The sequence below is a fragment of the Pelodiscus sinensis genome, chromosome 1 (genome assembly GCF_052426305.1).
Source record: "Pelodiscus sinensis isolate ZL-2025 chromosome 1, ASM5242630v1, whole genome shotgun sequence".
NCBI classification, from domain to species: Eukaryota; Metazoa; Chordata; order Testudines; family Trionychidae; genus Pelodiscus; species Pelodiscus sinensis.
Genome location: NC_143052.1, coordinates 259753492 through 259777245, shown reverse-complemented (window position 1 = coordinate 259777245; position 23754 = coordinate 259753492).

The window sequence follows — 23754 nt, the reverse complement described above, 5'->3', positions numbered from 1 at the left end:
GAAATAATGTCAAGCTGGAGGATTTCTTACTCCAGCTCCTGTAACCCTCATTTCATGAGGAGTAAGGGCAGTTGGAGGAAGAGTGCTCTTTCTTGGACTTTCTGCTGTGTGTAGACAGCGCCAAAAGCCCAAATAAGCAGAGCAAAGCCTCAGAGGCGCAGGACCCCCCTGCGGCTGCGGCTTCAGTCAGGGTGCCTGTGGTCTGCTGGGGACGGCCCCCAGCAGACCACAGGCACCCAGACTGGAGCGGCAGCAGCGGCGGTTCCCCGCGCCTCTGAGGCTTTGCTCTGGCAAAGCCTCAGAGGCGCGGGACCCCCCGCGGCTGCGGCTTCAGTCCGGGTGCCTGTGGTCTGCTGGGGGCCGTCCCCAGCAGACCACAGGCACCGGGTCTCAAGGGGCAGCAGCAGCGGTTCCCGCGCTTCTGAGGCTTTGCTCTGGCAAAGCCTCAGAGGCGCGGCACCCCGCTGCCGCTGCGGCTCTGCTCCCCGTGTCCCTGGTCTGCTGGGGGGGGGCGCAGCTAGTGTGCTCCCCCCCCCAGCAGACCAGGCTTTTGTTTTGGACTCTGGGGCAGAGCAGCTGGGGCGCTGCCGATTGGTCCTGCAGCGCCCGTGGGCACTACTGGACCAACCCGGCAGCACCCCAGCTGCTCTGCCCCAGGTCCTGATTCAGCCGCTGCTGGTCAGTTTCAGCAGCGGCTGAATCAGGACGTCTGGGGCAGAGCAGATGGGGTGCTGCTGGGTTGGTCCAGTAGCACCCCAGCTGCTCTGCCCCAGGCGTCCCCAAGTCAGCTTCTGCTGAAACTGACCAGCGCTGACTACAGGAAGCCCGAGGCAGAGTTGCTCTGCCCCGGGCTTCCTGGAATCAGCTGCTGATCAGTTTCAGCAGGAGCTGACTTGGGGACGCCTGGGGTTCTTAAGTTGATTCTGTATGTAAGTCAGAACTGGCGGTCAGTTTCAGCAGTGTCTGAATCTGGACGCCAGTTCCGACTTACATACAGATTCAACTTAAGAACAAACCTATAGTCCCTATCTTGTACGTAACCTGGGGACTGCCTGTACATATAAATTTTGCTAATCCTGATTTTGGACTTCTGGATTAGCACAATGTATCTGTAGATGGAAGATCAAACCCTAATCCTTTGCAGTATAGGCACAGCCCCACTGAACTTGTGCTCTGGTACTCCACCAATAGTATCTCACAATGCCACTGGCCAACTCCTTTGTCCTCTGGATAATAAACTTTGGCAGACAGTCAAGTTTTCTCACACTGCACGCAAACAGTGGGATAAAGCAGACACATTTGGGGAGGATTCTAGGAAGTCTTGGATATAATTGGTTGGACACAGGCCTGCATCATGCACTGTAGATACTAGAGACCCATACTCGGACCCAGAATTCAACAATTCAACAAACTAGAATTACAAATGGTTGGGAGATCAAGCCCTATGTTAACAAACTCAGGGTTTCCTAACTTGAGTTTTACTAGCCAAAGGCTCACATTGCATCATAGATATATCCTAAATATCTTAAACAGAGGGACTGGCTGAGTAGCAAAGTGAACTAGATAACATGAAATCAGTAACTCCACATCTGAATACAAGGCACTACTGTGGAAATTAAGCTGACAAGTGACAAACAGCAAGCCACTCCTTAAAGAATCTCCTTAAAGAAAAATTAGACATCTTTTTCAGTGTTCTTCTATACCCTAGGGCTACGTCTACACTGGCACCCTTTTCCGGAAATGCTTAAAACAGAACAGTTTTCCATTATAAGTATTTCCGGAAAAAGCGCATCTACATTGGCAGGGTGCTTTTCCAGAAAAGCACGTTTTCCGGAAAAGCGTCCATGGCCAATGTAGACGCGCTTTTCCGGAAAAAAGCCCCGATCGTCATTTTCGTGATGTGGAAATGTGAGTACAGTAGTTGAGCAAGTTATGAAACATGAGGGTATTGCTCATGAACACAACTGCAGCTGATCTGAAACATCATAGTACCATCACATCTAAATCAGTGGTCACCAGCCACTTGACTGGGGTTTAATGGTAGATTCTGGAGCCTCTGACAGGTGATCCTCACTGATGTGGCCAGGAGACTATCATGTGCTGATACTTCAGTCCCTCCCACCCACTTACAAGTTGTTCCTGCCTTCTGCCTTAGAGCTGACCCCAGGAGCCTCCTGTTTGCTGTGCAGGGTGGGAAAGGCAGAAGAGGGGGGTAAGGGTGTCCCCCCACCCTTATGCCCCATCTCCATAGGGTGAGTAGTGCAGGGCCTCAGACCAGGAGTGGCACAGGGAAAAGTGTGGGGAAGTAGGTGGGGTGAGAGAATTTGGGATTGAGCTATATCCTGGGTTGACTTAAATTCAAAAAGTGCTTTTTTAATTTTTTTAATTATTTATTTTTTCTTGTAAAGGTTGGAGACCTAAATTAATTCCCTGGCAAATAAACTTGATTAAGCAGTTCTCATTTTAGCATGTCCCAAATGAGTTTTCTCTACTATGTTATTAATTATTAAGTAGAATCTTATTAGAGTGCTTTAAACTACTGCTTACAGAAATTATAATAATTCTGGCAGCCTCTGCAGACAAATCAACTTCCTTCTTTCTGTTAATTAGATCTGGGCAAATAATGCAAAAAAAAAAAAATACCCGTCCACAAATATTTATTTTTAAGTGATTTTACTTTGCATCCTCTAAAACCATTCAAGGGATCAGTATTTGCAAGCAAAATGTTTGCAGACAGTGAGTTTGAAAGCTCTCATGTGGGGTGATTAAAAAAAACCCCGAATTTATATTCACGTTCATAAGTATTTGCTCCACAAGTGTTTCTGAGCTCATTTTACCAGGGAACAGAAACCAGACCATGTGATTTATATAACCAGTTACAACAAAGAAATAGTCTCAACTTTGAATGATCATGATCCATATATCTTTAAAAAAGTCATTGGAATAAATTTGCAGAAATCATGATCTAACCACAGATCATCTTGAGGATGAAGAATCATCTGAATACATTAGAGACATTATCCCTTGTAAATTATTTGCATGGAACTATCAGCTCCAAACTGTTACAAAAATAAATTTCTGTCTTTAAATCTGTTTATGTCTAGTAAGTCAGGTATTGAACAAAAATAGCTGCTATTTAGTTTTATGCAGTAAATGTGGAATGTGTCAGCTAATTAGGTATGCCTGAGACTACAACCCTAATTAAGACAATATGTACTGTGGGTCAAAGGTCCCTGTATTTACTGTCCTACCAGTTGTATGTTTTAAAACATTCACAATAGCAGCTTACAACTGAAGCACTACTGGACGCATAGCAATAAAAATTTTAGGACTTACAAAATGTCATAAAATGTCCATGCATTATTTCTACAAAGTTCATTAATTACTGATAAAGTAACATTTGAAATTATGTTGGCTGCACTGCTTCCATTTAAATTATGAGGCAGTGGGTCACCGATTTCAATTTTTTCCTACTTAACAGTGATGACCTTTCACTTCCTCACTAGAAAGTAATAAACATCAAGCATAATATTAGATAAAGGCAAGTAAAGCATTGGTGGCATATATACACATTATTTAAATGGAGACATTTTGAAAAAACAGGCACTGAAACTGGCCACTGCTTCAAGGCAGCAGAGAACTTAAATGCTGACAATTTATGGTCTGCTTTACAAGATGCTTCATTCCAGTTTGGTCTAACAAATAGAGCTGGGTGAAAAAAAATGTCGCTAATAATTTATTTGGCTTATCGATTCCTATTTCTGATTGCGGCTAAAAGAAAAAGAAAAAAGTATCAATAGTAAGAGGATGGGGTACAAACCCTACCACCAGGACATAAGGCAGAGTTTCTTCATTTAGCCTGGTTATCCTTCATGAAATTGTATGATGGAGAAATCAATCTCCATTTTTAACCACCTGAGAAAACTCTTCAAGAGTTTGGCACAATGAAGGGCACCAAACCAAACACTTTTCTCTTTGGCTTCCTCTTGTATGGCAACGATGGCACCCCCTGTCCTCCTCATTGCTACCACTACTATGCAAGTTATTTTACTTTGCTGTATTGATTTTTTCCTTTTCACTCTTTCTCTGCAATCTCACTCCTACCTTCCTCTTCCATTTCTCTCAACAAAACCATTGTTGGAGAAATCTTTGTATGAGTGCTCTCACAAATCTTTGTTAGTGTGGAGTTTTGGGACAGTTTTACTGTTCTCAGTATTGTAAATAAAATATTAAGTCTAAAGTAAGAGCTAGAGTGCACTCTTACAGACAGACTATAGGCGTACCTGGAGGAAGTAAAGAAGGCAAGACAATGGCTTTTTTTCCCCACTGCTTTGTATTGCCATGCACCTGTAAGAGATTATGGATGGAGCAATCCCTGTGCTCCTGTAGTCACCACTGGGCAAATTCAAACCTGGGACCTCTGGAGCTTAGCGTAGGAGCCTCTACCACTTGAGCTAAAAGTCATCAGGCTCTCCACTTGGTCTGTAGCGCTTCCTTGTTTTTATCTCTCACTGTAAGGTGGCCTAAGTGAACCACACCAGGGTAACGTCTACACTGCAGGCTTCTTGCGCAACAACTGCTTTGCACAAGAGTTCTCATGCAATAGGTCTTCCACAAGAGCGCATCCACACTGCCATGTGCTTTTGCGCAAGAGCATTCATGGCAGTGTGGACGATCTCTTGCGCAAGAAAGCTCTGATGGCCATTTCAGCCATAGGGCTTTCTTGTGCAAGAAATTCATGTTGCCTGCACTTTTTGCAGAAAAGCGTCCATGCCAATCTAGACGCACTTTTGCACAAAAAAGCCCCGATTGCCATTTTAGTCATTGGGGCTTTTTTGCGCAAAACAGTACTGTGCTGTCTACACTGGCCCTCTTCCACAAATGATTTGCGCAAGAGGGCTTTTGCCCGAATGGGAGCAGCATAGTATTTCCGCAAGAAGCACTGATTTCTTACAGTAGGAAGTGTTCTTGCGGAAATTCAAGCGGCCAGTTTAGACAGCTGGCAAGTTTTTCCGCAAAAGCAGCTGATTTTGCGGAAAAACTTGCCAGTCTAGACACAGCCCTGCTGTAAGTGAGCTGTTTCAAAATTGGTGATTTGTAGCAAAGCCCTTTGGTTAGAGTCAATTAAATTATATGTTCTTGCAGTTTGAATGCTCTTTAACTTGCAGTATGGAATTTTCTTTCATTTCTATTTCTAGATTACATTGTAGAGACTGTTAGTTAAATAAAAGAGATATTTTGTTTTGGAAAATATTCTTTCTGGATCCATCTCTTTATCCACAGGTTATATCTATGGTGTTTTCTTTGCAACCTTGAAAACATTTACCTCAGAAAGGGAGAAATAGGGACGTTGTTACAGGAGCATCCCAAAATCAATTTTCAGAGTAACAGTTTTAATCAGCATTCCTCCATATAAAATAGTTCAGAATATATAACCCCACATCCCAAAGGAAATAGAGATGGAAGATAAATTATCTGGCACAAACTTAGAGCTCTTTGATTTTTACTTAATCTTTCAAGAAATGAAAGAAAACACGCAAGACACTATCAAAATTATCCCTAAACATGGAAAATGAAAGTAATAATAGGCAGGATGTAGGAAGGGTCAGGACCCATTATATTTCCTGTAAGCCCCACTGTCCTTCATTTACCCCCCACTTTAGTCTCTTGTGGCTGCACTTGGGACAGGAGCATTCTCTGAGGCAATCACTTCCTGCCATGGGCTGGTTTTTCTTCCTCCCTTCTCCTGGCTGGAACAGGGCTCAGCCTCTCAGAGAGCCCTTGGATAGGGCTTCAGTGCCTCCGTTTCTGAAAACCTTTCCTCGGGTTTATTTCCTACCCCTTTTCCTGAAACATATTGCTTGTCTGTCAGCCATAGCAGCTCTGGAAGTGGTGTGTTCCATAGCTATCTCCTCCTAAATTGGCCTGCCTCTGTTACTAGCAGTCTCTGCATAATAACCTTCTTCTTGGTCACCATACCCTTCCTACCCTAAGCTTCCTCCTTCTTCAGGAGGAACAAGATGTACAGGCCTTGTTACTGCAGGACAGGCCCAGAGGAGATTATTAGCCTCCTTCCAGCCAAAGGGAGGGCATTTTCTTTCACATAGGTAGTCAAAAATCCATTACTGAGCTCAATACACGCACTTTCGCATGCTGAATATCGGACTGAGACTAATACAGTTCTAATGAGGAAAACAAGCCACAGTGGAAAAAAATTGTAACAAATGTTATCACCAAACTAAAAGCCACAAACAGTGTGGTATTCATACCACTGATTTAGGAGTTCTTGAATAGACAGACACACTCACAAATTCTCTCAGATATATTGTGGATAAGTGAAGCTCCAGCTACTATCTCTCATCCTCAGAATTTGAACTACACTCAAGAATAACTTCATGCAGCATTTAAAAATTTAATTCTTCCATTTCTATTTGTTTGCACCAGTAAATGACTGCCCCAAAGAACAAAATTAAGTTTTATCATTTCATTATTTCCTAACAACACAACCAGTACAGCCCATGCAAGAAGTAACAGGATTTCTGGACTCTTTAATGACAGTTTTGTAAACAACAATGAGCTAAGGCCTAAAATGCCTAAATTTTTGGCCTGAATTAGTTACTTAGTCTTACTTGTCCTAACTGTCTGAGACAATCCATTATGGAAGAAATGTTCGTATGATATGCTGTGTCTTCCACTGACACCAATGCTAGATGGAAAATTTGCCAATGAAACTGGTTGACTTGAGGTAATCAATAAACTCTTTCCCCAGCCTGATCTGTAAATGTGGTTTCTTTTATATGAAAGGATAGTAAAACATTTCACAGATATACTATCATGCAATCATGTGCCCTTAAGTTTGCAATTCTTCATGCATTTCATATCTCATGTTAAAAAAGTCTTCTAGTTTGGTCTACATTTACAAAAGTTATAATTACGAATGTATTGATATATCCTATATTTTCTTACCATTGTACATTAATTCCAAATAAAAAAATGTTTGTACATTTCACTACTTAATTATTGGTAGACAGCAAGACAGAAAACCAACATATAACTGTTAGAAATGGATCAAGTTAATTGAAAGGGGACATTTTTTCAGAAGAGCACTGAGGTGAAGGAGTAAAAAAGCTCGGTAGAAAAGTCTGCATCACTCTTATATTGTAGTTCACACCATGCAGTATCTGCCAAAAAATAGTTTGCCCTCATTTTATGTTTTGCAACTGAAGAATATGAAATCCACCTGGTGGAGCTGTAGTGTTTTACAGTTTCATGTTAACTTTTTATCGAATATTCACTGTACACTCTGTTGTTTAGAGGCCTCTTGTTCCCCCCAAAACCTTTCTTAAGCCCCAGCAGACACAAGGAATGTTTGTTTGTACTATATTTCCTAAGGTTTTACATGGATTTTCCCACTCTACATATTAAATCATTGGAAAAGAACATGCTCATGACATTTCTTGTTTCTTTGGTAACCTGCCAAAACATGTCAGATACATTTCCAAAGGATTCTAAATACTGAGGCATTATGTCAGCCCACTTCATCAAACTGAAAATGACATTTTTAACTTTATGTTTTTGGAATGTTTTCAGTAACTTTTTCCATATCACTTCCCAATAATTTCCATTTCCATGTCTCTCGATAACTCCTTTATGTTTCAGATATTTTGCTGTATGTCTCATTTTTCAAAGAAAGTTGCACATAAGTCACAGTATATGGTCAGAATTATACCACATGATACATGGACATGTCTTTTTTAGTTCCTCTAAAATTATTTACTCCAGGGCATTTTGTTAACTATTTGCCATTCACTCGTAACTTTCATAATAGTTTGTGCATATATACAAATACCTGTGAACTATTGGCTATATTATGCTTTTTTATTGACGTGAACATTACACTTTGATATCAGCAAAACACTGATATTTTATATTTTGTTAACATAAATCCATTGCTCCACTGACATCAACAGACCTAGACCAAATTACATCAGCTGAGAATATGTCCCTAACTAATTAGTGATTTGTATTGCAAATCCACCTGCTATTTTAAAATCTCATTGCTTTCAACAGGATCTGTATCAGGAGAAATGCTGCCAACATACTCTGCTTATATTATATTGTGGGAGTGTTTTACCAGTTTTTCAATAAAGGCTTCACTGATACTTTCACTAAAAACAGGATTAATTCCCCCCATTTCACATCTTCATGATTAAATTTAGTCACCAAATTTAACATATTCACTTTTCAGGGAAAATTTCAATTTTTAATTATATTTTATAATACAAAATTTGCTAACTTTGTTAGAGAGGATATTTAAAATGAATTCTTGTTGAAATTTGAAGGGAGGGGTCCAGAGAAGATGGAGAGAGACTGTTCTCATTTCCTAGACACCGCAGTACAAATCACCAATGGAAAATTAGACGACACTCTCTACAGAAAACCCACCGACTCATGCAGTTACCTACATGCCTCTGGCTCCCATCCAGAACACACTATACGATCCATCGTCTATAGCCAAGCTCTTTGATACAACTGCATCTGCTATAATCCCACTGACAGAGACCAGAAACTTCAGGATCTCTACCAAGCATTTATAAACCTCAACTACCCACCTGGAGAAATAAAAAAACAAATTGAAAGAGCCAGACGAATACCTAGAAACCATCTACTTCAAGACAGACCCAAGAAAACCAACAATAGAGCACCACTTGCCATCGCCTACAGCCCCCAATTTAAACCTATCCAACACATTATCAATAAACTACAACCTATACTGGAACAGGATACTAAACTCTGAGAGGCTCTGGGAGACAGACCTATAGTCTCCTATAGACAACCACCTAACCTCAAGATGATTCTTACCAACAACCACAGGACATACCATACTAATACCAACCCTGGAACTTTTCCTTGCAACAAACCCCGTTGCTGCTATTTCAAAATAGCTCTTCACCAGGGCCATTCAAAGTACAGTAAAACTCCAATACAAGCAGTCCCAGAGTTACGCGGATCCGACCAGCAGACCAGGGAGACGGAGCAAAGCTGTGGAGGACTTGGGCGGTCCTGCCACCCCCGTCTCCCTGGTCTGCTGGGGGGGATGCAGCTAGTGCTGACCAGCAGCGGCTGAATCAGGACGCCTGGGGCAGAGCAGCTGGGGTGCTGCTGGGTTGCTCCAGTAGCCGAAGAGCCGCACTACTGGAGCAACCCAGCAGCACCCCAGCTGCTCTGCCCCAGGCGTCCCCAAGTCAGCCGCTGCTGAAACTGACCAGCGGCTGACTACAGGAAGCCCGAGGCAGGGTTTCTCTGCCCCAGGCTTCCTGGAATCAGCCGCTGATCAGTTTCAGCAGCAGCTGACTTGGGGACGCCTGGGTTTCTTAAGTTGAATCTGTATGTAAGTCAGAACTGGCGTCCAGATTCAGCCGCGGTTGAAACTGATCAGTTTCAGCAGCGTCTGACGCCAGTTCCGACTTACATACAGATTCAACTTAAGAACAAACCTACAGTCCCTATCTTGTACGTAACCCGGGGACTGCCTGTAGTTCGGCATCCAATAGTCCTGCACTCCTGATAGTCCGGCATCAAAATGGCAAGAGCCTAGTGAGTGAGCTTCGGCAAAAAATGAGTCACAAGGTAACAGCGGCAGCAGCTGTACTGAGCAAAACAGGTAAAAAAGGCTTAAAAAACTAAAACATTACAGTATACTATATACAGTATGTACAATAAAAAGGGTTAAGAACACTTTATATACAGTATATAATGTATACAGTATATATATCACCAGTTTATAGTACCTCCTGATAGTCCGGCATATCTGATAATCCGGCACCACCTAGGTCCCATAGGTTCCGGATTATCGGAAGTCTACTGTAATTACTCCCCAGTGCCTCCTGGGGCTCTTAATCGAGGTAGCATATCCACATTAGGGAAGCCTGCCTCAGACTAATTTTGAGGCTTCCCTGTAGTTAGACATGCTATTTCAAAATAAGCTATTTTGGCATATTTCTTCTGGAATAGCTTTTTACGAAATAACTGTGTTATGTAGACACACCCTCACTGCACAATAAATCCACATAGGGATTAGTGCAGGGTTGCTCATGCACTGTAAATTCACACCTTAACTTGCTGTGTGTTAACTTCATGGTGTGGACCAGTTCTGTCTCATGACAGGGACAGCAACAATGTATGCCAGTGGCTAAAAATTCCAGGCCCAGATTTTCAAAGTATTTAGATGTTTAAAGATTCAAGTATCTAGTGGGATTTCCAAAAGTGCCCAGGGCACTAATGCCCAATAGATGTGCTGAAAATTCCATTAGTCACCTACTGGCATCTTTAGATGCCTACATACCTTTAAAAGCACTGAGTCTTTAGAAATTCCAAACTTCACACACATGCACAAGTTGCCATTTTTGATTGGATGTTGTGATAGACCATACACTTATGTTCATCATTTTTTATAAAGCTATGATAAATCTTGTACCAACTATAGCTTGTGAGGTACGGTATCTTCTGAAAACTCATACTGCACTGGTCATGTTTGTCTGGGTAAAATATGTGTGGCAACATTGTATGTAAAGTTATAAGATCCATATGATGTTATTAAACTTATTCCAATTATGGGGCTCCCCGAAATCAGTTTCTCAGAAACAAAAATCTAATCAGCACCTCAATGAGGTGTCAGCATAATCAATTAGACCTGAGTAAATGGGGGAGAAATAGTATAAGTGAGATATTTACATTTTGGAAATTGAACTACAGTGTGTTCCCATTCAAAAGAGGTAGAGATGGTTCTCAAAGAAGAGAAATGCTATAAAATAGATGTGTGGAAAGGAAATGCTATAAGAATGGGGGAAATCACCTCTTTTTCTTATTTCTAATCAAACAATATTTGAAAGAAATAAGAAGCATCATTGAACTGAGGGAGAGGCCATGGCTGAAGAATTCCAGTTAAACTGTTGTGTGCATGTGATGAGAAAAAGGTTTTTGTTTCCAGTTCACTTTGCCCAAGTTAGTTTGCATTTTTCCTTTTCTTTCTTTGTAACCATTCTGACTTTTATGCCTTATTATTTGTAATCTCTTAAAATATACCCTTCTGTAGTTAATAAACTTATGTTATGTTCTTTTCTAAACCAGTGAATGTTTGGATTGAAATGTTTAGAAGCCTCCATTTGAGATAACAAGGTTTGTTCATATCATTTTCTGTTAATGAAAGGATTGACTTTCTATCAACTTGTTTTGCAGAGTAGGCTATTGCTGGTCAGCAAAAGATGCTCATTTCTGGGAACAACTCTGGAACTGGAGATTTGCTGGTTTTACTCTGTAATATAATTCAGGAGAGGCTGGCTAGAAGTATTCAAAACATTCAGCTGGGGGTGATTTTAGTATGCTAGAGGCTTTGTGTGAAGAAGCTAGTAGTGGTGGTTCTAACAACAAAGCAATGTGAAAGGCACCTCAACTTGGAGGGATGAGAGAATACAGATGTTCAGCTGTCGAGATTGCACCCCTGGGAATATCTTATACAGATTCTTGGAGGTTTCATTGCATAACATAATATTTAATTAAATATGAATCTTTAATTCTTGGAGACTCCAGGACAATCCTGTAGAGCTGGGAAACCTGGCACAGTATTCGCAGCTATAAGACACTCAATTTAAACATTAATCTTTAAAACTCAGAATGAGTTACTCTCCTTACTCCTGCTAACCCAATGAGAGGCTGACAGACCTGTCAACTTCTGCCAGATCTTTCAGTTCCCTTACACTTCCAGCCTGCCTCACTAGCTCTCATCAGCACGTACAGCTCAAGCCCCCTTTACACTTAGGAGAAAAGCTAGAAGCAGTGCAACACAGAGCTGTGAGGAAAGGGGACTATATGGGGGGACGGGGAAGGAAGAAGGATTTTTGTATCAGGGAAGGGAGAAGCAGAGCTCTGCAAGTATGTCTTCTGAGCAGGGAGCAGGTACAACTGAATGGTTCAGCCCAGCATGGTAGTGTAGAGATGGCAGCTAATGTCTCCTCACTGCCTTTCTGTGGAAGAGACCAGAACACAGATATGAATGGTTCCCTTGACACGACTTCATCAGCTCACCAAACAGGTACATTTCAAACATTTAATCCCATGAAGTGGGTTTTACCCACAAAAGCTCCTGACCTAACAAATGAATTAGTCTCTAAGATGCCACAGGACTGCTTATTGGTTTTACAGTTACAGACAAAATGGCTGCCCCTCTGAGATTTCAAACAAATGGCACTGTGTCCAAACAAGCACTTGACTGAGCGATTTATTTATTTATTTGCTATCTATGACCAACACTGTATTTACCCAGCAGGTAGATTATCCAATTACCTAGATTCTGCCTGAGCCTCTGATCTCACAAAAGAAAGCCCAGTCACTGAATACATAAAATCAATTCAGACTGTAATTACTAAATTAGCAGGACACTCAGATACATTGTCATCACTGTGTCAAATTATGCCAGTAATTAAAGTCATCAGAGAAAGTGAAAGCAGGAATCCCTCAATCTTCTCCATTCCCCATTGGCATGCATATTTCATTTTCACTAAGCCATTTACAAAAAATACTTTTTAGCTGTCTTCAGGCTGCTCAAGGATTTATTATGTGTCATGAAAGAATCTGATGGCCTATATAGCAAGTGTGGTAGGAAATCCCAGGGGTGCCTTGTATAGTTAAAAGTCATATCACTGCCCATTTTAACTATACAAGGTACTTGAACTGAATCTGTAATGTTACAGGCTGTCTTGCCACCAGGCATTTCTCTTACTAAGTATTGATGTGTTTGTTGCATAAGAATGCAACCAATTAAATAACATTTATTCTTTGTTGTGTCGTATTTTATATCAGTTACTATGTGGCAGCACATGTACAGCATTTATAAACAGTGAAATTATAGAAAAAAAGCCAATGACTGTAGTTTAATGGTATAGTAAGTGCTATCTTGATTAGATCATTGTTAATATAGTTTATTTTTCTTAATTCATGCAAATTAAAAGTCCAATCCTTCAATGTTTAACAGGGATGTTCTCAGTGGCCATGTTGAGGTTAACTACGTGATTGCACATTTCAAAATTGAGTTCTTAAATAGAATACATTTCAGAGAAGAGTCCCAAATTTAAAATTGGATACAATATGCTTCTCAAAGGACATTGGACACAGAAGAAAGGAAAGGTTGAGCATGACCCTGAAATCTTCGTTCTAGCAAAACTCCTAGTAAGGTCACCGGAAATATCGTCTGAGTAATCAGTATATGATTGTATCCTATCTGTCTAGGTAAAACAGAGAATGCAGAAATCCTATTTATATCAATCTTATTATTGTTATAGGCAAAATCAAAATATTAAGCTCTGAAATGAGAAACTGATATTTCTAAATGCTATGCCTACAAAGTAGTCAGTTATCAGTGTTAATTTGCTTTGTGGGACAATATAATGGAGTACATTTATTTTAATACATTAGCCACCTTTTTCTTGGTGTTTATTTTCCTTTGGATCATGGCTTTGCCTAGTAACTGTTGTTAGCAAGGTAGATTTCTTCTTCCAACTGCAAGTATTTTATCAATACACCATGGCTATGTTTAGACTGGCATGATTTTCCACAAATTCTTTTAACGGAAAAGTTTTCCGTTAAAAGCATTTGCGGAAAAGAGCGTCTAGATTGGCATGGACGCTTTTCCGCAAAAGCACTTTTTGCGGAAAAGCGTCCGTGCCAATCTAGACGCGCTTTTGCACAAAAAAGCCCTGATCTGCATTTTCGCGATCGGGGCTTTTTTACGCAAAACAAATCTGAGCTGTCTACACTGGCCCTTTTGCGCAAAAGGTTTTGCGCAAAAGGACTTTTGCCCGAACTGGAGTAGCATAGTATTTCCACAAGAAGCACTGATTTCTTACATGAGATCGTCAGTGTTCTTGTGGAAATTCAAGCGGACAGTGTAGACAGCTGGCAAGTTTTTCCGCAAAAGCAGTTGCTTTTGCGGAAAAACTTTCCAGTCTAGACACAGCCATTGGTTTTAAAATCTCGGGGGAACTTCAAACTTCTAAGAACTTTTGGAAAGCAGATGTCTCAGTCCAAACACTGACTCAACAGGTAAGTTGTTTTAAGTGCTTCAACTAAGACACAAGTTCACAAGAATTGCCAGAGATTTAGAATCCAAGGGTGTGTCTACACTTGCTCCCTAGCTTGAACTAGGGATGCAAATGTAGGCAACCAAAATTGCTACTGAAGCAGTGATTTAAATATCCCACACTTGATTAGCATGATCTCGCCGGTGTGTTACTCTGCTCAACAGCTGTTTTGGAAGTGAAAGTGCGCGCTGGGACGCGTTAGTTCGAACCAAACCCAATGAGGAGTAACGTTAGTTCGAACCAAGGAGTTTGGTTCGAACTATCATGTTCTGGCACACACTTTCACTTTCGAAACAGCTGTTGAGCAGAGTAATGCGCTGGCGAGATCATGCTAATGAAGTGAGGGATATTTAAATCTCCGCTTCATTAGCAATTTCGGTCACCTACATTTGCATCCCTAGTTCGAACTAGGGAGCAAGTGTAGACGAACCTAAGTTAGCTATCGGAGCCAAATTTATACACTTAGCAACTTGCAAAGATGTTTTCTCTACTACTGATTTTTCCTCTTTCCAGTTAGGAAAAATAAATTAATTTTTCTGCTTATTCTCTCATGCAACTTAAGTTGATATAACTGTCTCTGCTGAAAACATTGTTGCAGCACCATAGAATGACAAAACAGATGTTTGTATGCCTCCACACCACTGAGAATCTGACATCAGGTATCTGATATACTATTTGTCAACTAATATTGAAGAAGCAGAAGAGAAAACAAAACAAAAAACCCACATTTTTGCTGAGCCAACAAAAATGCACTTTTATTAATATTTCTTGCAAAAACAACTGTTCAGATATAATCACAAACTATAGGCTAATCTAAACTTTTAAGGTAGGAAATGTTTGGGCCAAAACTTAGTTATTTCCTTTTGCTGAATTCTAAAATTCAGATGTTAATGAATTTTAAAAATTAGCACTGTAGATGGGAAAGTTCACAACAATTAGGATATAGAAAACATGATGAGCAGGTGAACCAAAAGACAACTTTGCTTAATAGTTCATGAACAGAAATTGAGTGTTCTTTGTATTTTGAGACCAGGGATCCGGAAAAGATAATGTACAGACCTAAGAACTAAAATTAATACAAATGCATTTTCCGCTTCAATACCTGGCATCAGGAAGCTTAGACTTATACAGTCATCAGAAATACCAAAATCAGTAGACTTGTTTCCTCACTTAAGTAATTCTATGAAGTAAAATAATGCGAGCATCTTCCTCAGAAAGTATGACATAACTGTTTTTAAATGGGATGAGAAGTCAGTCCTGCCCTAGTGAACATAAAGTGGTTTTATTTATTTCATTTTGGTGATGATAGTTGTTTTCCAGATTATAAAATGATGCAAAGAAGCTCTACACATCTCAAATAACTGTGTGACTTAAATGAATCAGAGTAACCACACTCAACCAATTACAAAGGATTAGTCTGAAATGAGTGTCCTCATAGAGCAATGCTATCAATCTACTGATTCATGGCAGCCCAGTTCTGTAACTGCTATGTGGCAAGCTGACATTAGGCAAATGATATTCATGTACCAAGGTATATGAGCTGCCCTGGCAAATGAGGCTGTTGTTCTCCCTTTCAGGTTAGCATGACCTACTCTTTAGTCTTCCTTGGTAGTTACTGCTGAATTACTTAGGTTTTGTAAAATATATAAGGCATTGACTAGTTCCAAAGAATGTCATACCCTTTTGGAGAAGCATCATTTCCACTGTACAAGGAAATACAGAAAATTAAGGCAAGGGAGACCCCTTGTGGACTGATTCTTTTACCATTCACAATGTTATCTGTTCAGAATCAATGGTTTCATATAAGCTGTAAAATGTTGTTAAAAGGATTACAGTAACTTCTCTAAAGGTAAATGTGATTAATAGTGCTGGAGTGTCTTTAAATTCATTACACAAACCAGTGTAACATGATTTCTACTAATGGATGACTATATAAATGCAAGTTCTATTTTCAGCCTCCCTTTAAAGATAATGATATCCTTACATCTTTTAGATAATTGTAGCTGCTTTCATTTTAAGTGTTCTAAAAACTATTATTGTGGTCAGTAATGATAACTATAAGGGTGCTCTGTGGAGGCTAAATTCCTTATGCCCACCAGGAGCTCCTTGCATTCCTCAGTTTCCTTCCCTGAGTTCCCTGTGTACCACACTTGCATTGCAACTCCCTTCAGGTCTCCCCCCACACCAGTGCTATGGGCTGTGTATCCTCTCTGCTCCTCTTTCTCCTTTATGCTAGGTTTTCTACATGCCCCTTCTTCCCTCTTCTGCCACAAGTCAGGGAATGTGTGTTCTCCCTCCCCATGTCCCATGTCCCTTTCTAATAAGGTTGTTTCCCATTCCACCCTCCCCCACGTCAAGAGTTAGTAAATTAGGTGTCAGCACTTGTTATAAGAGGCACAAGTGGAAACTGGACTCATAAGATATTTTCAAAGGAGGCCAGAAATGGGCTGCCCATGACCTGTGGTATAGAAAGTTACTCTGCTGGGATAGCTGTGTATGGAGGAATCAGAGGAGGCCAGAAAAATAATCGCTATGGCTATTTCCAACAATTGCAATATGGCAAAAGTAGGGCTGCTATATTCTGAACAAGACCTTGTGTTGGATAAAAGACTGACTACTTTCATTTACTAATTATTGTGCATTAAACAAACAGAGGCAACAAGTTAATCAGTATTGTTTCCCTGAAAGATTCCAGGGGAGAGGGGTTGTTTGGAGGCAGTACAAAGTCCATAAACATTTTGAGCAACTTCAGACACCAACCAAGGGATGTTAAGGAGGATGAATATCGGAAGGAAAGGGAAAAGGAAAAAAGTAGGAAGTATAGGGAAGAAGGCCTAAACAATGTTGCAGTCAAATTAAAGCCTTAAACAATCTCTATAGAAAGAGTTTTCAACTAAGGGAGTGCGGGATTGATGGATTTATTTTAGTTCTTTATTGCATTTAGTTATTGGTTCTTTGAAAATTCCTCTTAAACAGTAAGAGCTAGGACCACCAAATTCGGTATACAGCTCCCTATTATCATAACTTAAAGCAAAATGGGATGTGCTTGGAATTAGCTTGCTTCTCAGAAAACAATACAGAAAAGGGACAGAATCATCAGGCAAGTAAAAAGGGATGGCTGGAGGGGTGCATGTTTCCTTCCCCCTCCCCTGGCCCCTTCTAGAACTGACCCAGGCCCAAGCCTCACACACACTCCAGATGTCCTTCAGGAAAGGGTGGCTGCAGCTCCTCCTCCTCCCCAGATTGGTATGGGGCCAACCGACAGGCGCACCACCTGATCCCGTGGCCATGGTGGACCTGAATACGAGGCCCAAGCAGGAGACTGAGATCAGGCAAGCACCGTGCAACCTGATCCCCTTCCCCCCTCCAGGTTTCAAGCACCCCCATCACCCCAGTTAAATGACAAGGAATGTGTTAAACAAAATGTTTATTGTACATAGTTTGGCATGAAAGTATATTTTCTACATCAAAAATGAACAAAAGCTTTTTTATGTTTGCAACAGTTATACTATTTTCCACTGAGTGATATTTAAAAAAATAAAACAGAACTTCTTATTTTGAGACAAACCCTGGTGTTTATGATTTCTCCATACAGAGTCAGGAGATGGGTTGTGGAGGGAAGCTTCTATTGGGCCAGGGCCCAGTCCCTAGGCAGAAGCCCTTCAGTAGAGTCAGTGGCCTCCAATTGAGAATTGCTCCCGTAGGGCCTCCCGTATGCAAACAGCAGACCAGTGAGCCTGGTGGATAGCAGCTGTCCGGGGCTGGGCAAAGTGCCTCTCCTGACCATCAGCACCTGTACCCCACCCTGGTAGGAAGGCCTCCCCTTTCCTCTCCACCAGGCTATGGAGAACGCAACACGTGGCCACCACCTCAGGGATGTTGCTCTCCCCCATATCTAGGCATGTGAGCAAGCACCGGATTCTGCCTTTTAAACGTCCAAACGCACATTCCACCTGGTTGCGAGCCCGGTTAAGGTGAGCATTAAACTGCTCCTTGCTCGCATCCAGGTGGCCAGTGTAGGGCTTCATCAGCCACGGCATCAGGGAGTAGGCGGCATCAGCCACTATGCACACCGGCACGTGCACATCCCCAATCGCAAAGTCGTGATGCGGGAAAAATGTTCCTGCCTGAAGCCTCCGGTAGAGGTACGAGTTCCTGAAGATGCGGGCATCATGTGCCCGCCCTGACCACCCAATACAAATGTCAGAAAACTGGCCACGATGGTCGACCAGGGCCTGGAGGACCATAGAAAAGTAGCCCTTTCTGTTAATGAATTGGGCTGCTCGATGGGGCGGTGCATGGATTGGAATGTGTGTCCCATCGAGCACTCCTCCACAATTCGGGAAGCCAAGGGCAGCAAAGCCAGCCATGACGCTGTCCAGATCTGCTAGACAGACGAGCCTGTTGAGCAGCTCCTAATTGATGGCCCTCACCACCTGCAGAAAGAGACAGACAACAAAATTTTAGAAGGGGTGCCTTATCTCTTAAGAGGAGAACCCACCACCCACCTTCCCTCTCAAGCACCCCGGGAATCCCCTCCTCCGAACTCCCCCCCCAACAATTCAGGGTGAGTGGAGGAGCTCCCTCCCACTCACACTCCATTTTTCCCTTCCTGACAGTCTCCCTTCCCCCCACCCCAAACGGTGACTGTCCCCAGACAATGACTTATCTCCATCAGGATGTATCCAACAGTAGACCTGCCCACTCCAAATTGGTGTCCCATGGAGCGGTAGCTGTCGGGGGTTGCCAGCTTCCAGAGGGCAATGGCGACCCTCTTTTCCACGGGGATAGCGGGCCACAGGTGGGTGTCTTGCCGTTGCAGAGCAGGGGCGAGCCAGGTACACAGCTCCTGGAAAGTGGTCTTTCGCATCTGGAAGTTGCGTAGCCACTCTTAGTCATCCCAGAGCTGCATAACGAGCTGGTCTCACCAGTCAGAGCTGGTGTCAAGCTTCCAAACACGCCTGTCCACAAAGAAGTTTGGAGGCAAGGGCAGTGGGGCTGCATGACGGACGATCCCTTCGTACCTCTGGTCTGGGTCCAGATGGGGAAGTAGCCTCATGACTGTGTCATGCAGATGCAGCAACACTTGCAATATGATGGCGTGGGGCCATCGCCTGCCCAGGGGCATCTCTGGCTCCATGCAGAAAAAACGGGTCTAAAACAGAAAAACCTCCAAACAAAAAACCTGCTGGGGTGTCCCAGGAAGCTGAGCACTCCAAACCAGCACTGCAATGCCTTGCTTACCTCCTAGAGGGACAGCAAAGGCAGCTGCAGAAGCAGAGCAACGGGTGTTCAGGGGCGTCCCTTTAAGCACGCGTCTCTGCAAAGGGCAGACAGCAGCACCCGGAAGGAAATGCTGCCCCCATGCCCTGACAGAAGTGGTTCCGGGTGGCTTTTAATTTCAAAAGAGCGTCCAGCAGTCAGGACACTGTTTTTCGAAAAAGCAGATCGATTTTCCGATCCGTGTATTGTAGTCTAGACGCGCTTTTTCGAAAGATACTTTCGAAAAAGCCTCTTTCGAAAGAGGCTTGCAATCTAGACATAGCCCTAGACTGCAGACTTCTTTCAGAAGAAACTTTTTTCAGAAGAGATCTTCTGAAAGAGAGCATCCACACTGCAAAATGCATCGAAAAAGCAATCTGCTTTTTCAAAAGAGAGCATTCAGGTTGAATGAACGCTCTCTCTCATATAAGCTGTGATTGCTATGGATGGTGTGGCCACCAGGGCACCTGTGCTTTTTCCTCTTTCCTCTTCTTCCAAAAGAACTCCCTCTTCCCTGTCTATACACACCTTTTTGCGAAAGAGCTCTTTCGCAAAAAGGCTTCTTCCTTGTAGAGTGAGGATTACCAATGCCAGAAAAAGCCCTCTATTCTTTCCATTTTCTTGCTGAAGAATACAATTGCAGTGTGGCTATTCTTCAAGTTTTGTTGGAAACAACTGCCATTTTTCTGACAAAACTCTGTACTGTAGACATACCCCAGGTCTCCCTGAAATTGTGTAATGACAGTAACTCTTCTGTTCCCAGTATAGAGGTTTGCATTTCTACTACTCACTGAATTATTGCTATACTTGTAAGAAGATGTCTTTTTTTTGCCACGATCTATTAGGGATAGAAACAACCTCTAATTGTGATGCCAAGTACTTTTTGGAGTGAAGATTGTTTCTATCCCTAATAGACCCTGGCAAAAACAGTAAACAACAATGTTTTTCCCTAGCAAGAAGGAGAGTGTCACAGTCCTGCCTTTTTTTTATATTAATAAACATTTTTGCGCAAAAACCGGTGGAGCGTCCTCAAGTTCATTTTGCAAAAACAATTACAGTAAATTAACAGGACAGAGGGCTTTTTGCGATACAGTTATTCCTCTCTCCAGGAAGAATCATTCCTTTTTGTGCTATAGCTCTTGTAGACACTCAACAAGGGCTTTTTGTGCAAAAAGAGCCTAACAGAAAAAGCACAGGTGCTCTGATGGCCATTCTGTGAATGGCCATCAAAGCTTTCTTGCGCAAGAGCACCCATGCAGTGTGGGCGCTCTCTTGCGCAAAAGCACATCGCTTTTGTGATACGCTTTTGTAGTGTGGACGTGCTTTTGCGCAAGAAGTTTTTGCAGATCTCTTCCACCAAAAGCTTCTTGCGCAAAAAGCTGCAGTGTAGACATAGCTAAAGGTATGTTTATACTATGGGACAAGGTCAAATTAAGATATGCAACTTCAGCTACGTCAATTGCATAGCTGAAGTCGAATTTACACAGAGATTTTTCCTACACAGGGTGGGATTTTCTTGGAGGAATCGTCAGCCAGTTAAATTCACTTTGTATCACATCAGCACCACAAAATGAATTTAAAGGACTGGAAAATAGGGCTCTCTGTCTCCAAAGTAACAAAACAAAGAAAATGCTTTATGAATGTTTCCCCCTAAAGAAAACCAAATCTGCTAGCTAAAGAAAAAGTGATTGATCAGATTGCCCTGTTTCACTGCAAATTTCTTATAACTTACTCTAAGTGGCTTTCTCCTGACGTGCCCAAACTTCCTTAGTTCCTTATAAACTATTCATATTGGAACAGAAATTCGTGCTAAATACATGGAACAAACTCAGAGAACAAATATATAAGTATATTTGTGCTCTTGATTGTGAGAGGACGTAAAAGCTTTTGTGATGGGAAAGCCTGTTTAGCTAGCAAAATAAGTTTTTTATGTTTACAGTGAGAACTGAAAAAAATCTGCGGAATTTTTGTAAAAACAATACATTAATTTTCAATGTAATGGGGTGAACTTCTGATGAAAAATGACTCTCAATATGGCTTTAGGGGACTGCTTCAAAGTATTCTGTTTTAGGGGGGGTAGCCATGTTAGTCTTTAACTTAAAAGAAAAACTTTAAAAAATAAGAGTCGTGTAGCACTTTAGAGACTAAAAAAATATGTATTTAGTATCATGAGCTTTGTGGGCACAACCCACTTCATCAGGTGAGTTCCTCTTTCTGAAGAAATGGGTTGAACCCACGAAAGCTCATGATACTATATATATATATAGAGAGAGAGAGAGAGAGTTATAGTGACCCCTACTAAATTATCACTTTTTCTACATTTCAGCACAATACATATCAACAGTCATTCCTAACAATCTTAATCATACAATACTTCTATATCTAAGGCATCCAAATCTTAAGTTCTCATTCACCAAGGTTTTCAGTCTCAACTGTTGATTTTTCTTTCTTCTAATTCTGATTAGCAGAAACTTTGAGCTAGTTTTGACCTTGCCTCCAAAAAACGTACTTTCAAATTAACCCTATACTATGTGGTTAACATATGATGACTGAATGCACAGAATATGGTTGAAATGAGCTTGGTTACATTCTGGGATACACAAACCCTTCAAATCCAGAGCAACAGTAGCATTTCACATACAATTTCCATAGATGTAAATAGCTATTCTGGGTTTGAGATAGTGGAGAACCATGCCTAATACATGGAGGTACCCAAGAAATACACTCTTGAACTCATATTTTAAAGGCAAGGAAGTTAATATATATGTATTCATGTGAGTGTTTCTGACTGTCTCTCTAACTCTCTCTTCTTTTCCTCCTTATGCTTTTGCTTGAAATGGTGCAAACACAATATTTGATGTAGATTTTTGCACTTTTAAATTGTCTGATGTGAAAATTAACTCTTGTCTGAACTGTTCAGAAAAAGCAAAATGTTAGGGTACAAAATTGTTCAAAATTAAATAGACTAAATATGTTCATGAGATTTTATTTCAGAAATTGCCTTTTGCATAACATTTACAAATACTTCTCTCCAGAGTACAGTATTTTGGACATGCTAAAAAGTGCTGCTACCAGAGAACAGCTTGACTTCCTAAGGCAGGCTAAGAATGTTGATAACGATCATGTCTTTTCTACATTGTTAATTTCAATGCAATTTTTCAGGAAGGAGCATTGTTTTCCTGATTCTTCATAATTAAAAAGAACATTTAGCTGTGCACGATCCAAGGCACTAAATCTAATATACTTTTCTTTTCAATTCTTCTAATAACTTTTGGACCAGTATGTAAAACTCTTTTGGAGCATTACATATCTGAAATGTGTGTTCTAATGCTCGTCAGTCCCTGTGTATATATATCAAGAAAGATATCTGACCATTGCTTTTTTTCTTGGAATATTTTTTTACTTTCAAAGAGCTGCATTTTAAAACTCTACACTTATCTTTTCAAGTCTCATTAACTTCCTTAGGGTATGTCTACACTACCACCCTAGTTTGAACTAGGGTGGTAATGTAGGCAACCGGAGTTGCAAATGAAGCCCGGGATTTGAATTTCCCGGGCTTCATTTGCATAAAGCTGGGTGCCGCCATTTTTAAATAGCATCATTCACAATAAAAATGTTTATTAATTAATACAGCATACTATCTTACTTGATTAATGATACTTCTATGGTCCCCTATACAATACTGTCTCCATCATAACATATGCTAAGAAAGCAGAGAGAGACTCTCTTCAAAGTCTTAAAAAGAGCTTGATTGCAGCATAAGTGACAAATTAATTCCCTGATCTTATCCAGAGGAAATGTGCAGCTTTATATATATATATATTGCAGTCACATGCAGTATCTTTGGGGACCATGTTGTAATAAGTTTGTGAATGTTTTATGTATTATTGTGAGCCAAAGATATATGCAACTTCAAGAGGGAAGGGTTATTACCAGTGTTCCTTCTATGTGCATGTCTAAGCTAGGAATTTATTTCAAAATAATAACTCCTGAAATAACTGTTTCAAAATAGCGTATCCACACTACAGGGAAGCCTCATAATTACTCCGAGGCAGGCTCCCTTAATGTGGATGTGCTACCTTGACTTCGAGCCCCAGGAAGCACTGAGGAGTAATTACTCTGAATGACTCTGGGGAGTAGTTATTTTGAAATTGCAGTGGTGGAGCTTCCACACTACCGCTATTTCAAGATAACTATTTTGAAATAAAAGTTATTCCTCATGGAAAGCAGGAGTTATTTATTTTGAAATAACTATTCCCTTATTTCAAAATAATAGGCTTGATAGAGTGGATGCTCTGCTTGTTATTTTGAAATAAGGGAGACCAGGGATAATTTTTCCATCCATGTGCAGAATTAA